Here is a 13762-nt window from a genome sequence, read left to right on the forward strand (position 1 = left end):
ATTACTTTCACAATATGTAGAGAATAGAGAGACGGGCGTTTGTCAATAAAGGGTTAACATTTATTGAACAGTCTTTCTTCTCGTACAAGAGAAATGTATTGCCACAATTGCAAGATTTGTTATGATAAAAAGTACGTACAGTAAGATAAGTATTGCAAGATAATACTGTAAAAGCATTGATATGGTTTCTAAGCCATACAATGGTTTAAAAGTAATAAAACATATATACATTCATATATACATTAGGCTAAAATACTCAACTGGTGCTTCTAACTACGCCTACCCGAGTGTACCTGACCTAAGCCTAATACTTGGGAGGGGAGTAAGTAAGTAGCTTTAAGTTAAGTTGGTTTTGCCAAGGTTTGCTTCAAGAATTCTCACTAAGGGTTTAGTCAACACCATACCTCTGAATAGAATGATGGAGGTCTGGTATCTCCTTCAGGGGGAACTCGGTATCCCAGTCACCCGCGAGGGTAGACCAGAAACGCTGGAGCTGGATTTCTCTGCAGGAGAAAGACAGCGTCTCTCTTCAGCGCGTCGAGGAGGAGGAGGGGGGACAGCGTCCGCGGGCAGCTGGCATCTGCTGGGCTCTTCGCAGAGGGACGGCTGTTCAGCTCCTAGTTTCACCACACCATCGTTCGCGCTTTAGCAGCGATAATGGTATCAGCAGCTTCAGGGGACGGGCAGCAGGCTGCAGCAACAGGGCGCCAGCTTCAGCTAACAACGGCAGGCGACAACAGCAATTGCTTAAGGCAACGTTGGTAATATTTATACCTGACAGGTGCCTGGTTTGACGTAAGTTTGCTGGACATAAGACGTCAATTAAAGATGTCACTAGGAAGTGATAGCTATCAGTTGCTCATTAGAGTTCCATTACTAATCAAAACACAGCAAGCGGGGATTTCCAGGTTTGCTGAGTTTTTATCTTGTTGAAGAACTCGGAGTGTTAATCTAGGAATCTCAGATAGTGACTTCTGCTCTGTCATTGCACTAATTGGTTGCAAAGGAAGTGGCAGAGAAAACTATTCTGGAATGTGGATCTGTTCGTGTGAGGCCAGAGATGACTTTCTGAATATCGCACTTGAACGGTTATGCCAATATAGGGAATAAATGGATTTATAGCCGAATAGGGGCAAAAGGTCACAGTATCGATCAGGATCCTAGATAAGCACGCAACAACACGGCCATTCAGCCCACAACCCGGGGGTCGGCGGCATTTTTAAACTGAACGATGAGCATGGGTCCTGTGGTCAACCAGACACGACCAGTTATTAAATAAAATTTCACATCTGCTTTTCTAAAAGAAAGAAAAACCCCCTCCCCCAACTCAACAAAACTCACCCAGAGGTCTAGTGGCTGAACAACAGGTTCGAATTTGCAAAAGCTTAATAGGAAGCTTGAAAGTGTTCCCTCCTCCCTCTTTCCACCTCCCTCCTCCCCCCCACGCCATCCGTGCATGATTAGATTATCAGAAAGCATACGGCAGGAAACTTTTTCGCAGTCTGGGGGAAATGCAATATACCTGTCGTGTTACGAGGATGGAGGCTGCTCGTTGGCATCACTGTCCGTGTCGCTAGGTGTGCTATAATCGCGTAATGCCTGCACCAATGCTTCCCATGCTTGCGCTGATTCCAATGCCCTCTCATTTTGCTGACGCCTCGTTAGTTGATATCTCAAGGTGCTCTCACCCTCAGCCCATTTAAGGAACTCGTTGCGCCATTTAGTGCCCAGTGGACTAACTTGTGCCTTCCAGTGTCGCGTTATTTCCCGTTTTGCCAAGAGCAATCCCATGTCGATGAATTTGCTGGTAATTTTCGTTTTGGGGGTATGCGGAAACCAATGTAAGATCCCCACTGCGATGTCAAATTGTAGGGACTGCTCTGTAACCCTGGTAAGGATGTCCTCTATCATTGTCCAGTAGGAGGACAAGGCGGGGCAGGACCATAACATGTGGCATAGGTCTGCTCCAATCGTCCGGCATCTAGGGCAGGCGAAGTACTTTTGTATCTTCTCCGGGGTCAGGTATGCTCGGTGTAATATATAAAAGTGGACCAATTGGAACCGAGCGTTGCGCGTGCTCTTCCAAGCTCGGCGCATCAGCTGGGCCCACATGGTCTCCGGGATGTCTCTCCCTATATCTGCCTCCCATTTGGCCTTGAGTGTCTCCAATGGAGGCAGCCTCTCATTAACCATCCTGGAGTACAAACACGTGATAGCTTTTACTGTTCCCGCTGCCATCATGACATACGGACGTGCCATAGACGTCTGTGGTTCTTCAAGGCCGCTCTGCCAGTGTGCCTGGAGTGCCCTCGTGATCGCCGCGTGCAGCAGGAAATCGACCCTGGGTACGTCGAAGCGGTCTAAGATTGCTTGGAAGGGCAACAGCACTCCGTCTTCGTATAGGTCGCCGATAACTTATATGCCCGCGTCCTCCCAAGCTTGTAATTGTGACCAATCCCCACCATGTGGTAATGCTGTAAGCATTCCCAATGGGATTTCGGGGGCGCAGGGGCGGTTCATTCCTGTCTTGCGCTGCATGCGGTTCCAGCACGATCTGATAGTACGTTCCTCCTGCGTGAGGTCCCTCATTACTAGCCTCTGCTGCAGCGCGATATAAGAAAGAACGTGTCTGGGTATTCCTAGCCCCCGCTCCTCCTCCGGACCTCGAAACTCCCGTGCTACCTCTTGAGTGTATGTCTGCAGCTGAGCAGCTAAGTAGTATGTTTCAAAATCAGGAACAGCTAGCCCGCCCTCCGCTTTAGGTCGCATCAAGGTCTTAAGCACAACTCTACGGCAGCCTGGTCCCCAAAGGAAAGCTACAATTAGCGATCTCAGGTTCCGGAATACGGCAGGTGGGATCCAGATCGGAAGCATCCAGAAGTAATAGAGTAGCTGGGGAAGCGCCACCATCTTTAACAGCCTATACGTCCTGCCACCGACAACGCAAGGTAGCCCAAAAGGACATGTTACCCTTTAGTGCCCTAATGCACCGGGATATATTGCCCTCCAGAACGTCAGCAGGGCAGTGGTAAATGTAAACCCCCAAATATTTTAGGCAGCTGGGTGCCCATCTGATTGCTCTAGGTGTGACGGGCTGGGGTTCTCCTTTGCGAACTGGGAATAAGCAAGTTTTCGACCAGTTCACCCTGAGGCCCGATATTTCACCAAAAGAAGTGAGTACGGCGTCGGCACCAGCCAAGGCCCCCTCAGCATCCTCCAGGAAAAGCAACAGGTCGTCGGCGTACAGGGAAATAAACTGTTGTCCCGATAAGGTCCTCAGTCCTCCGTAGTGGGCCCTGGTGCGAATTGACAATGCCAGGGGCTCCACCGCCAGCGCAAAGAGCAGCGGGGATAACGAGCAGCCCTGACTCGTACCTCCCTCCACCGGATATTGCTAGGAGATCAGCGGTCCTGATCTTACCCTTGCCATCGCAGAGGCATATAGCACTGTTGTCCAACGCAAGAATCCCTCTCCTACTCCATAACAACTAAGCACTCTACGGAGGTACTCCCACTCTAGATTATCGAAAGCCTTCTCCAGGTCAATCAAAAGGATCATGGGTTGGGGAGCCTCGTTGTGGCCCTCTTCCAACAGGCAGAGTAGGCGACGGATGTTCATTGTAGTGTTTTGCTTGGGAATGAACCCCGCCTGGTCCTTGTGTACCAGGGAGCCCATGTGACTCAGCAGTCTCGACGCCAGGATGCTACTCAATATTTTATAATCTACCGTGAGCATCGAAAGCGGTCTATAAGACGCCGGGTCGCCACTCTCCCTGTCGGGCTTAAGCAGGGGGACCACTAGGGCCTCACGCATCGCGCCCGGGAGGCGCCCTAGGTGTTTTGCCTCCTTGTATACTGTCAACAGCCGCGGGGCCAGGAGGTCGACATAGGTAGCATAGAACTCTACTGGAAGCCCATCCAATCCCGGAGTTTTGTTGCATGCCATACGTTTTATGGCACTGCGGATCTCCCCTAGTTCTACATCTTTCCCCAAGTCCTTTGCCTGTTTGGGTTCCAGAGTAGGGATGGGCAAATCCCGTAAGAAGTTATCAATGGGGGTAGTATCTGCTATCATCCTACTTTGGTATAGGTCTCCGAAGTAGTTCATAAAGCAACTGAGGATTTTTGGCTGGATATAGACCTCTACTCCCTCAGCGTCCCGCATAGAAACCGTGGGAGAAGTGCGCCTCATGGGGTTAGCTAGCCAAGCCAGGAGCGCCCCCAATTTGTCACCCTCCACTAGTGATCTGGTCAGGTAAGTTTTATAATCAAAACTGTGCATTCTTTCAACCTCAACAGCTACAGCTTCTTTAGTCGCTGCGGTCTGCTGTTGAAGCTTCGGGTCGCAAGAGTTCCAGCTCGCGAAGTTTCTGATCTGCCTTTCCGAGGTCCTCTAAAAGGACTCGTCGCATCCCCACTTTCTTAGTAATACAATAGCCTCTTACTACCACCTTAAAGGCGTCCCACTCTGTGGCCCTTGCCCCAGTCGTGCCCTCATTTTCCGCGAAGTAGGCGGTGATTCTGTCTTCCAGTTCACTCCGAAACAATAAATCCTCTAGCATTTCGGGGCCCAATCTCCAAGTTGGGACACAGGGGAACCATCTGAAGTCGGCCAGAAGAGGGTTGTGGTCGGAAATAGTCCTCGCTAAATACTCGGATCTTGCAGCCGAGGATACCAATTCCGCCGATCCCAAGAACCCATCCAGCCTCACATGCAGTTCATGCATACCGGAGAAATGAGAGTAGTCTCAGGCATACGGGTGTTGGGCTCGCCAGATATCTGTCAGTCCCCATTTAGTCTGCCATTCCTGTCTACCCCTGGCTACCCGGCATGTTGATGAGTCCGCCAGGGGAGGGTGTGATCTATCAAGATCTATGTCCACCACCGAGTTGAAGTCCCCTCCGATCAAGAGTGGCCCTGTCAGATAGTGGGCCAAGGAGCCCGATAACGCCGCGAAGAAGGCCAGCTGGTCCACGTTGGGCGCACAAATGATGCAAATATTTATGTCTTTTCCCCCCTATTTGCCCGGTATGGCCACAAACCTCCCTTCCGAGTCCACAGTATGTTTCGCCACCTGCAGGGGGACCCCAGCCCGTATCCAAATTAGCGTGCCTCTAGCATAGGCCGAGCATGTGGTGTTGTATACCTGTCCCCTCCACCTGTGCTGTAAGGCTAGTCCCTCTGCTTTAGTGAGGTGCGTTTCCTGCAATAGCGCAATCTGTACTCCCCTACGCACTAGGTAAGCATGTATCTTGTGGTGCCTGGACATGGAATGCAGCCTGCGCACATTCCAGGTAATGCATTTCAAAGTGGATAGTTCAGCCATTGTCCCATTGCGTCCTGCCATTTCTCCCCCAGTCATGCTCAAGTAAGATCAAACACAGTAGTCGTTCTGCACCGATGGCGTACCAACCCCCCAACAACAACAATACAGCCCCAAACCATGTCTCTCCCCCCACCCTCCCCAGAACAGGTCCCAAAGATTGAAATCTAGTTCCCATCCAAACTGTACCCAGAAAATCAAAAACTATCCTGACGGTAGCCACCGCAGGCGTGCCTTAAGGGCAATATGGGGGTCGAGCACCGACAGGGGGCCTCCCCATGTCCAGGCCACCTAATTGCGATCGAGCCATAAATATCGAGGGCAAACACAGGACTTATCCACAACCCCTCCATCATCCAATTAGCCAACATTCCCCGCGAGGGCTCGCCCCCCCTCCTACCACCCACTTCCCTGTAAGAATTGGCTCACCCGAAATCACCCTTGACGATCAAGTAGTCCCTCTGCCGTCTCTGGGGTGATCACAGGAAGGGGCACACTATCAGTTTCTGAGTCCTCTGTGTTCGTGCGGTCCCCACCACAGCCAGGTTCTGAATCTTTGATTATGGGCCCACCTTGAGAGCCTGAAATACTGGATACCATCTCCAACACACCGCGCCGTTCCGCCGTGGTCTCCACAGCCGTGGGCCGTCCAAGCCTACCCCGGCGATTCCAGATCCTCTTAGACCTCCGCCGTAGTCCGACCTCTGAGGTAGCCGAGAAAGAAGACCCTGGGCCATCCTTACCAGCTCTATACAGTTCCAACCAGCTACACGCGTCATCCGGCATATCAAAGAATTTAGTTTTGCCATCTAGTATGATTCGGAGCCTCGCTGGAAATAGCAATGAATACTGAATACTCTCACTTCTCAGTTCACGCTTTATTGCTAAGAAGGAGGCTCGCTTGCGCTGGGTCTCGTAGGTGTAGCCCAGAAAAATATTCACTTTACTATTCTCCACCTGAAAGGGTCCATTCATTCTAGCATTATTGAGGAGCAGGTCTCTGTCACGGAAGTGCAGCAACCGCGCCACCACCGGACGTGGAGGTCGGCCCTGTTGTGGTGGCCTGTGCGCCAGCTCCAGGGTGTTCTCAGTCAGTCCTCCAGGTATGCCATCATGTCCCCATCTTCGATTTTTTCGGGTAGGCCCACTATGCGGATATTGTTTCTTCTATTGCGTCCTTCCGAGTCCTCCGCCCTCCTCTCCAGTGCATCGATCCGAGTCAGGGCGTCCTTTATGGCGGCTAATGTTTTTTGCGCCTACTCCAGGGTTCCAACCGAGCTCTCCACCTCCTTGACTCTGTCCGAGAGCTTGCCATGGTCAGCTCTGAGTAAGCCCAGGCTCGTCGCGACCTGGGCAATGTCTTGTTGGAGTGCCGATCTCGGATCGGTTACCGCCACAAGAATCCTGTCAAGTTGGTGCTGGAGGTGTGGGTCCCTCGACGTCTCCGGGTCCAGCTGGTCTCCCTTGTCCGGCGTCTCCGCGTCCGAGGTGGCCTGCGCACCACCTTTAGTGCCCTTTGGCTTCACCATGGTGGCCCTGGCCCCCGGCGGTGGATCGGGCGATCGCCCAGATGAGGAGCATCAATCGAGGCGCCGTCACCTCCCGTCTCAGCTCTTGTGTTGGCGCGGCCCGAAGGCCAGCCCCCGGTGTGGCGACGGAGTGGGTCACAACCGCTCGAGGTCCAGGAGTATGGGACCAGGAGCTCGCCCACTCGGGTCACTCCGCTCGTAGTGAATATCAGAGTTCAGTGATACTTGTTGGTGGGTCGTTATCAGATTCGCCGAGGTTGTTTGGATCAGGCAACAATGGCGCCCGCCGTAGGGACCACGTGGCACGGGCTCTCTTGAATCGTCCCTGTGTCAGGGCGCGGCATCGGGGGGCCAAGCGGGGGACGGCAGCACACTCCCCCAGAGCAAAAAGATGGGGAGGGGGAAGAAGGGTCACCACCAGTTTGTAGTGCACGGTCGGGGGTTATGATCTTCCCGAGCCACTTCCACCTCCGTCTCAAACTTCAGGCCTCCACCTTCACTGTCACCGGTCCGCGTAGGCCCGAAGGCTAGGCCGGTCACTCTCCATCCACACTCTCGGCCTCCAGCTCCCTGCACCGGGCTCGGTTCCCTCTCAGCATGGTCCAAATGGGCACGCGAGTCAGCATCCCTGAGGTCCGAAGCAGTGGAGGCCGATGGCGCCCCAAGTTTGATACGGTTCTGGTCAGCTCCCCCTTCCTTCCTCAGCTCCGTGTCACGCAGTGTTTCAAGGGTCCTGACGAGCGGCGGTCTCGACGGGCACCGCTCAAAGACTTCACAAGCGCCATCGTTCACTCAGGCAGCCGGCATCTGCGTTGCTCCACCATTAAGGGGAAAGAGAGAGAAGGCCTCACCGGATTCTCTGGCCTCCTAGGTCCACGGGCCGCCTCAGTATCACCAAGACGGAGCAGGCGCCATTTTGAGCTCGGCGCCGCTCGGTCCGTAGGCACTCTCTCGGCCCTCGTTCTCCTCGACCGTGCCTCGCCGTGGTTCTCCAATGTCGCCCCTGGCTCAGCGCCCACCACACTCAGTAATTGGAGGGTTGGAGGGCCCTTGACGCCAGGGAAACAGGATTAATGGCGGCTCGATCGCGGAGCCGAGCGCTCAGGCGACCTCCACCATTGGCGCCTTAGCCACGCCCCTTGGACAAATTCCTGCTATGTGTCATGATCAGTAGCTGTCAGTGGTGGGAGTGCTGCCGGGCAGAGACGTGGGGCAGGGGAGTGGCAGAGTGGGGGGTAGTAAACTACAGAATTTGGTCAAATACAGAAAGTAAATATAAAAATAAATAAAACTAATTTTGTTGCGCTCACTGCATTGCATTTGGCGATGCAACGAAATTCATTTTATTTATTTTTATGTTTACTTACCTGTATTTGGCCATATTCTGTAGTTTACTACCCCCACCCTGCCCCTCCCCTGCCCCACGTCACCGCCCAGCAGCCCTCCCACCACCGACCACTACTGGTCATGATATAGTTTTGTCTACTAGAATCTACTGCATTGGCTTTTGTTCATTAAAAAGCATATTTTTCAGTCACAAACGACCAAATTCTGCAAAGCAGGCTATTTGTGACCTCAGAAAAGCTGCATACATGTGGCACAAGAAGTCTATTCCGCAAATGTCACCAGGCAATCCTAACAAACGCATTAGAAAATCTGTCAAAAGCACAACGTTTTGGCAAAGCTTCAAGATCTATTAGTAGTTTAGTCAAGACCATAACTGCCACTGCATGTTGCCTAGTTTTCATTCCTAAAGTTTAAAAAATAATAATATTCAGCTTAGGATGGCATATAGTAGAATAATGCAAAACAATCAAACAAAAGATACAAAAAATAAAAGGAAAAGGAAGAAAAACAAAAGAATGGAGATACAATGCATAAACAAATTACAGTCGGATTAGTTATCAACTATAGATATTAGAGGAAATATAAGGGCATTTTTTTATATAAATGAGTCTAAAAGTCTTAAAAGGAAGTCAGTGAGGTTGTAGAACTTCCAGGAGATGAGGTAGGGGGCAAACGATGTGATAGCGGAATAGTTTTTATTCCATCATAGACTCAGTGAAAGCAATTGGAGTGATAGGTTTTGCCGAGCCACAGTTTTCCACTTCCTTTACAATATCTTTGGCAAACAATTTTTTAGGGCATCCTTAATTCCTCTTCTTGTGAATTGATAGCAATAGAACACCATTTAAGGACCATGATTTTTTCCCCTAAGTGATCATCCACATTACACCACCTTGATTCCAGTCAACAGCATTGGAATACCTGGTTGGTTCTCTAACAGAGTCACGAGTTCCCAATGGGAAGTACAAGATCCCTGGAAACACTGCACACCTTTCATGTGTCACCCAAAAATTGTGGACGCTAAAGTTACTGACTCCCCCATACATTCCTCATTACTCAATGGATAATCGGGGTTCCATCTGTATTCCCATTTATTCTTCACCCTGGAGTTCACGGGGCCCACTGTATTGTTGACTTTGTGCGCACGGAATAAACACACCCTACATCATGGCATCGCTATTGAAGTACTGTGAACAGTTTCATTTATTCTTGAGAACTATGGGCCACATTAGGAGGCCTAATTCCGGTCGGTAATGGCCGAAATTACCGAATTTCGGACATACCGACCGGAATAGGCTTTTGTGATGTGGGTGGCCAATTTACAGATTCAGTAAATATCGAATCCGTATTTACCGATTCGGTATTTACCGAATCATCATTTAACGACTCGGTATTTACCGAATCTGCAAATGACATGTAGGAAGCACTTTGAAGAGTGCTTCTGTGCTTTAAGGATTCGTTATTTACCACCAACTATTAGTTGGTGGTAAATAACGAATACCTCTGTAAATTCAAATCTGTGCATTTAACACCAGTGCCATGTGGCAGACATACATGCCCTAAGGGCATGTATGTGTGCCACATGTGCACACAAGCACTATTCAGGGGTGCAACAGGGTGTCAATGTGACACTCTGCCACCCTTGACTCTTTCCTTATTTTACCGAATCGGTATTTACCGATTCAGTAATTCACATTCATTTCCATGGACCTATTACCGATTCGGTAATTTTTACAGATTTTTTTGCTACATAGCATTTACCAATTTTAAAATGCTGAATTGGTAAAATTCGGTATTTTAGAATCGGTAAATTTCAATTACCTACATCTAGCCCCTAAGGCATAGGAAGATTTTCTTTTGCCAAAAAACGTGAGTTTTTCTTTGCTCAGTGTAAGTGTTTAGATGAAACACTTCCCTCTCAAATTCTGCAAATAAGTGGGAGTAGTAGCCCAATTTTTTTTTTTTTTAATGTTTAAAGACCTTTATTGTGCAAGATATCTGTCACATAGCTCCTGGCCTACAACCCTCAAGGGCCGGCTGTGGAGGATGGCAATAATAGGAAAAATCGGCAAGATGACACAGCCTTTCAGCTGGCAACCCAGGGGTCCAGCGGCACAGCAAAATAATAACATGTAGATATCTTATAATTCACAGCATAATAGACAAGCAGGTCTACGGGGGTTTTTTTTTTTGCTCTTTATTTTCGGTGTATCCAGGTATCCCTGGCATCTGTACCATATGAGTAACAGTCCATGTCCACTGTGGAGTGCGGCTAGCAGTTACATCTGTCAGGTACCGTGTGGACAGGTGGTAGAGGAACTGAAAAGTAATCCGGGAAGATGCCACCATGATGTTCGCAAGTGTGTGGTTGTGTAGCTCACTAAGGTAAGAGAGTTGTCTCATTTGGTCGGCGGCGTCAGACAGTGACTGCCGTAGTCGGGCCGCTGTGTCTGGTATCCGGCCGTGTGTGGAGCTTGCCAGCGATGGTGTTGTGGGTATGGTTAGTAGAGTCGGGAAGTACCACCCAGGCCCGACCGCCCTGTTCCGGAAGACACCTGCCCCAGTTTTTACCCTCAACCCATGTACTTGGGGGTTGTGTCATGTCATTGCGTAGGAAGTGTGTTGTGTCCACATGAACATAGAATCCAGCGACACTATCATAGCGTGCATAATGTCTTCGTCATCAGTAATAAGAGGTCTGGTCGGGGAACGTGACCAAGAAAGAAGCAGAAACATGAACCAGAACAGGGAGGGGATAGCAGAGGGAGGAAAATGAGAAAGCGAAAGCGCCCGTCAGTGCACTGGGGGGGGGGGGCTTGAGCATGGGCCCATGGGTAAGATCCTCGGAGTGCAGCCAGGTCAGCGGCCACGTTCCGGGGTGCATGGTCAATATGCGGTGCGCAGGATGCGCGACAGGGCTGGAGGAGGAAGATAGTGCTGCGCCAGCGGCGGAGTGTGCAGCGCAGGCGATCTGGACTGAGAGTGCGGTAGCGAGTGCAGTGTAGTTCAAGCATGTGCAGTGCTGTGGGCAGGCAGGGGAACCAGCGTCGGCATGGGGGTAGCATCGAGCAGGTGTGGGGGAGGCAGTGAGTGTAGCAATTTCTCGCTGCGTCTCATGCAGTGAGGGACCGTTGGTATTTGTCACGTCAAGTGATCCCCCATTCCAGACAGGCTTGTTGAAAGGACTTGAGAAGATCGTCCCAGAGCTGCGCAATGGGGAATTTCCGGAGGCCCGCAGTTTCCTCCCGGAGGAGTACCGTGCTTTCCGCCCACGCCCAATTAGTGAAGGACGTGCACCAGTGTCAGGTATGTGGGGGAGTATTGGCCTTCCAATGTTTGGTGAGTAGGCGTTTGGCCGTGATAAGCCCCATGTCCCAGAACCTTGTCGGTACCTTATTCAGCTTCGTACGTTTGTAGAGCCCTAGGATACAGGCTTCCCACCTTCGCGGCACATGTTCGTCAGTGCTCTGCGTGAGTAGGGTTGTGACCTCGTCCCAGTATGTTTGGATGTGAGGACACTGACGGAGCATATGCAGAAGATCTGCTACTACCAGGGAACAGCGTTGATAGGCAGTGTTGGCGACCGAAAAATGCCTATTTATCTTGTCGGGCGTGAGATAGGCTCGGTGCAAGATATAAAATTGGATGATCCTGAAGCGAGGGTTGCGCGGGATGTTAGTCGGTCCAGCCAACACCATCGCCCATTCTCTGCCAGTCCAATCCCTCCCCCTATCGGTCGCCCATTTCTCCCGAAGCTGTGAGGTGGAAGGTTGCGTGTGGATCAGTAGGGCCTGCGCTAGCCAATGTATTATGTGGGAGCCATCGCCCATGACATGCAAATACTGTATGAAGTGATGCATCGGCAACTTCTCAGATATATCGCCCCATGAGGCTGACAGCGTACGCTAGAGGGACGCATGCAATAGGAATTGCCCGGCGAGGAGATCTGTGCTCGTGGCGAGGTCCGCAAAAGAAAGCAGCGCACCGTCAGCGTAGAGGTCTCCCAATGTTTCCACTCCTGCCCGTGACCAACTGGTAGTAGGGCCTCTGTCAGCGCTCCAGTGGCTCCGGGAGTGCCCAGCAGAGGGAGTATCGGGGCATATGGCTTTGTCGCCCTGGCGAGCCGTAAGCATCGAAGGAAGCACCTGCGTGCCATTGCTAGGTGCAGTTGAGAGGGACAGGGGGACTGGGTCAGAGGATGGAATAATGTGCAAACCTGCGTCTGGGTCCAGGCGGTGACATCCGTGGCAGTGTCGCCCAGGTTTTTACCGCAAAGCCATCCCGACACCCATTGCAGCTGCGCCGCTAGGTAGTACAGCTCCATGTTGGGAACCGCTAGGCCATGTGAGGAAGAAAGGGGCCCCTACCTAAGAGGATAAACCCTGGTAAGGAGACTACTTGTTTAGAAACAAGGATTAGCACCAGGTTTTGTGCATCATTTCTATCATCTTTTAGACGTCAAATACTTGTATAATACATACTACTTGATAACTTGATATGTATTTTCACTTTCTATTTAATTGCATTGTTATTTTTTTGATTTTTCATGAATTCATTATCTTATTTTTCTCCTTATTTAAATATCAAATATATAAGCTTTCATACAAACATTACATTACATATACATGAATTACAAAGAAAAGGATAGTATGATACACATTTTTCTAAATTACTATACAGTAGTTCATGATTGTATACAGAAACAGAAAATTCCATTCAACGCGTTTCGGCTATGCCTTCCTCAGGAATTCAGTATATGTCTCATGAGCGTTAACTAGAAGGTAAGAAATTATAACAGTTAATATATTTGTTCTACAGTTTTTGACATCCAACAGATTGCTTAACTTATTTCATCTGTATCTATTATACATACATTTTTTGTTCTTAGGACACCCTATTACTCAGGGGGAACTCAGGTTTGGCTCTTCCACAAACTGCTACTCTAAATTCCTACTACATTGCCATACATAAATTACAGTGCATCATTATTTAAAAACAGATTTTCTGTACAAGACAACCACATACTATACATTATGAACAAATTCATTCTTATTTACGCTCAATATTTGTCTCTCTAATAAACACAATCATATCTCCATAACTATTCTGCTTTTGCGTTTTGACATACATGGCTAAAGCATTATTCCTAAGTTAGTTCATGATCATAGATGATATATTTAAATAGCCTATCCATGATCATTTACTAGAGCTTAATTCTCAATTTATAATTTCTGCAGATCATGGACTCTGCTCTTTCCCATCGGTATACAGTCCTCAAACATCAAGCTGTAAATTGTATGTTTGTACTTTTTCATAATCTGTGTTTATGTTTCACAATTTAGTTCTAAGGTATGATTGTCACATTAATAATATTCCTTAATTGTTATGAAAACCCTGTGTTTACCATCTTGTAACATCCAAAATTGTATTTACTGTTTATGATGTCATTATGTGTTTTCCAACAAAAGCGTTCCATAAGGCAAGTTCTATAATTATTTAACAAAACCCTAAAACAAACTGTTTTGATACTTGTACTATATTACCTGTATATAATTCTCAGTG

Source organism: Lissotriton vulgaris, chromosome 8 (genome assembly GCF_964263255.1).
Source record: "Lissotriton vulgaris chromosome 8, aLisVul1.2, whole genome shotgun sequence".
Classification (NCBI taxonomy): Eukaryota; Metazoa; Chordata; class Amphibia; order Caudata; family Salamandridae; genus Lissotriton; species Lissotriton vulgaris.